We start from the raw sequence: 4,270 nt of genomic DNA on the forward strand, positions 1-4,270 counted from the left end.
TATGAGTCCGGCCCACACTCGGACCCAGGAGCGCTGCAGCTCCCGGAGAACTGGCTGCCTGGGCGCAAGGCGCGGGGGGCTGGGGGAGCCTCTGTTCTCTTCTTTCTTTGCTGCCTTTTTTCTTTGATTTGCTTCTGCAAAACCTTTTAATTCACATAACTATTTTTGGGAGGCTTGGCACCCAGTATGATGGTGTGTTCCCATTCCAGGACTCTTTCCTTTCTTTTCCCATAGCTTATAATCCCAAACAGGTACACTCCCAACCAAGCCTTTTCTAGGTTAAATTCTTGAATATCTGCATCTTTCCCATGGCCACTAGTTTTAGTCTTTGTGCACTCATTTTGTTCTGGCTTCAGTTTTATTTTCTTATTTCTGCTGTGAAATTCTACCACTCGATCCCTGTTGTTTTTCATGGGAGGGGTGATCCTGTAGCAGCAGGGACTTTTGCTCTTGAAGGTGAATCATGCAAGGTGACCATGGGAGCACAGTTCAGCTTGTCTCTGAGTTCCCTGAAAAATCTGGAAGGATTCTTTTTCTTGCCTCTTATGAAAGACCCAGACAGAGTTCTCTCTGCTGCCACAGCTACTGCAACCCCATCTCTCTTCCTATTTTGTCTATTTTTCTCTCTTCTTTGTGATTCTCTTCTGTTCTGTTTCATCTTCTTTCTTTCCTTTATTTTTCTACTAAAGATCCACATTTACCCTGTTACAATTACTCAAACTCTGGTCAGTCACCTGAAAGCTTTGACCAAAATTCTAGGTCTCATTATTCACTTGCAGTAAAAACACAAGAGCTCTCTAAACATCAGTGCATTACACAATGAACACTTATTAAGAGCTGACAAAAACTTGGGCACTGGGAATATTAAAATGAGTAGATCCAGTTGAGGCCTTCAGAGCTCTTAGCATAATGATTTCCAGCCTGTGTGGACATAAACTGTATGTAGGATTTTGCAGAACATTCTCTTCCTCTAGATTTAAAATTTCTCAAGGTCAGTGACTTGATGAGGACTTTTCTCCAACATTTCCAAGGGCACCACGATGCTCAGTCCAGGCCAAGTCAATACAACACAGGGTACAGGGCTAGATGTGAAAGCTTGAACCTAAGCTTTCCAAGTTACCACTGTACTCTGCAGCAAATTTTAAAAACTCTAGTGTTCACTTCTACATTTGCAAATGATGGGTTAATAAGGGTATGTTGGAGACCACTACAAAATGGCTCTGAGCAGGATTTAATATTAACCAATTGGCTTTCTGTGTTTACTTGTGAGTTGTTTGAAGCTTAAGCACATTGTCTGAAGATGGGCTGTGGACTCACACTAAGTAAACCTCTATGAATCACTGGTCACCACTGAGGCCTGGATTGGCCTGTGAAGCTGTGACACCTCAAAGGGCAAGATAAAGCCACAACTGAGGACGTCTGGCTCCAAGCCCCATTTAACTACAAGGACACTGCAGCTGCAGGCTCCATACTCCTACAATAAATACCAACCTAAAGATAAAGTAGTTCTCCTGACTGACATAATTTACTACTTGGGAAAATATTTCCCAAGGTCCTGCTAGATTCCCAAGTTTTCTTGACTATCCTTCTCCTTTGTTTGAAAACCTAACAAATTTGGGCTGCCCAAAGAAGTCTTGGTCTAAACCCAGAGAGTACCCAGTAGTGTAAGAGAATTAGACCCTCCTGGCACCTTGAAATCATTTCAATTGTCTCATTCCTTTAAACCTCGGCTGTCCACTCATTTGGGAGATTGCAGGTCTGATCAGTCTGCAATAACTAAGGGTTATTTAACCTGATAGTGGTAGTTATGGGAACAATCAGAAGATTGTTCTGAGACTCATGGGGTGAATACATGAAAACATGTAGTATATTGTAAGTTCTTCATCCTTTAGGCAGTTACTCTTACTGTGTAAGTGAGTTTAAAATTTTGAGGAACTGCTCCAAAATGAAAACAAAGTAGCACATGCAGCATCACTGTAAATTTAAGAAGTGTGTTTTGTTCTATGAGACGCAAACATCTGAACAGCCATGTCAGCTTTTCAAAGTGTGAAAGACCATCTTGTTGAAGGGCCAGGCAGCTGCCAATCTTCAATAATAAGGTTTTTTTTTTTTTTTTTTAACTTTCTTTTCCTTTCCCCTAATTAAGATTAACAAAGGAAACTGAACAGTTAGCCAACTTGGTTGGGGTGGGGATGTTGGTAAAGCCAACGTACTGGCCAAGGGCCCGGGAGCCCAGGTGGCTAGGTGAGCACAGGTATCATGTGGACATGGCCCAGCTTCAGGGGACAGGGGGAAGCAGGATCCCTAAAACTGAGGTTCTCTGCATATTTCCAGCAGCTCTCCAGGTGGCCCCGCATCCAGCCCAGGACATAGGACCTTACTCATACACAGTGTAGAGAGTCCACATCAGGGCATCCAAGAGCTTCTCAGTGTCCTTAGGTGCCACACAACCTGGTGCCGGCCCCCTCTCTGGCACCAGAGGATAAGCACTGACCCCAGCTCCAGCCCATATCTTGCTGCTTCTGTTTCTGGCTCCATGTGCACACAGGCCCCATGGGCTCCATGGGACCCATGTGGAAGCTTCTCTCCTGGTTAAAGTGGTGCCCCAGGTCCTGAGCAGGGGCTGTAGAGGGTGCTGCTACCCTGGGAGAGGTCAGAACAACCTGTGTGAAAGAACCACCCTCAGTAGCTGCACTGTCGCCACATAGCAGAGGATCCCAGGCCTTTCTGTAGATGGCCACCACACCATAGAGTCTGCACCCTAATAACTCCAACTTCTCCACCAGCTCCACCAGTCCTGGTGCTGTTGTGTTCCTCTCTGTTGTAGACTCCCATGAGATTGAGGCCTGGGACAGAGCCATGGGAAATGATCCCCTTCTCCATCCCTAACTCCTGAGGCTCCCTAACCCTAGCCCAGAAGACTGGTACTGAGACCCCTTCATGGAGGTGTTAGCTGCTTGGCTTGGTTTACTTGGTAACTTTGTACCATTAAGCTCCTCTAAATATGCATACGTTTTGCAAGTCTTCTCCAGTGGTGGTTCTTCAGCTTTCCACTTGTTTCTTCCCTTTCTTGCCATCACTGAAAGATATTTTAGAAAGAGATAGGAAGACTACAATTCCAAGAATACCTATAGAAAAGAGCCACCATGCAGGGCATACAATTAGTCAGAGGGAAAGGACAGGGTACCAACAAAAGGAAAATAATATGAGAGGGATAAACCCATACATGTCAGTTATAGTCATCAATGTAAATGGTATCAATTAGGAATCAAAAGAAATAGATTTGCAGAATGGATCAAGATGCAAGAACCAACAATATATTGCATATAAAAAAGACATTTAACTCAAAAAGAAATTCATACCCTGAAAATCAAAGGATGGAAAACAATTCTCCATAGGACAGGAACCCAGAAAAAAGCAAAGGTAGCTATTCTATTTGTAGACAATGTGAACTTCAAACCAAGACTGTTCAAAAGAGACAAAGAAGGCCACTACCTACTTGTTAGGGGAAAACTCCAAGAAAAGGGGATAACAATCATAAATATATATGCACCAAACTACATAAAACAAATATTAATGGACATCAAAAATAAAAAAAAGCACTAACACAATTGACTGGGGGACCTTAATATCCCACTGTCACAAATATGCAGATCAACTAGACAAAAAATCTACAAAGTAAACCAAACTAAACCTGTGAACAAATGGACTTAGTAGATGTATACAGTGTTCCACCTCACAATGTCAGAATACACATTCTTCTCACTTGCACATGGGATGTTCTACATTCTCCAAAATAGGCCACATACTAGGTCATAGAGCATACTTAAGTAAATGCAGAGAAATTGAAATTATTCCATGCATATTATCAGACCATAGTGCAGTGAAATTGGAAATCAATGGCAAAAGAATCTATAAAAGTGGCACGAACACCTGTAAATTAAATAATACCCTTCTGAACAAACAATGGGTCACAGATGAAACTAAAGAAGAAATTAAAGTTCCTACAATTAAATGGTAATGCTAATACAACATACTGGAACTTGTGGAATTCAATGAAATCAGTCCTAAAAGGGAAATTCATAGCAGTGAATTCTCACATTGTGAAAACAGAGTGAGGTCAAATAAACAACCTAAAGTTATAGCACAAGCTTCTAGAAAAAGAAGAATAAATCAAACACAAAGCTTGTACAAGGAAAGCAATTATAAAGAACAGAGCAGAAATTAATGCGGTGGAGACTAAGAAAACAACACAAAGAATCAATGAATT

General features: G+C 42.1%; 1 pseudogene; it reads right to left on the bottom strand.

Annotated features, from left to right (window-relative positions):
• LOC102018653 overlaps nucleotides 1-2,861 on the bottom strand; it is a 9,341-nt pseudogene extending 6,480 nt beyond the window's left edge.
• Between the last annotated feature and the right edge of the window lie 1,409 nt (nucleotides 2,862-4,270).

This window comes from Chinchilla lanigera, unplaced genomic scaffold, assembly GCF_000276665.1.
Source record: "Chinchilla lanigera isolate Chin_1 unplaced genomic scaffold, ChiLan1.0 scaffold00150, whole genome shotgun sequence".
NCBI classification, from domain to species: Eukaryota; Metazoa; Chordata; class Mammalia; order Rodentia; family Chinchillidae; genus Chinchilla; species Chinchilla lanigera.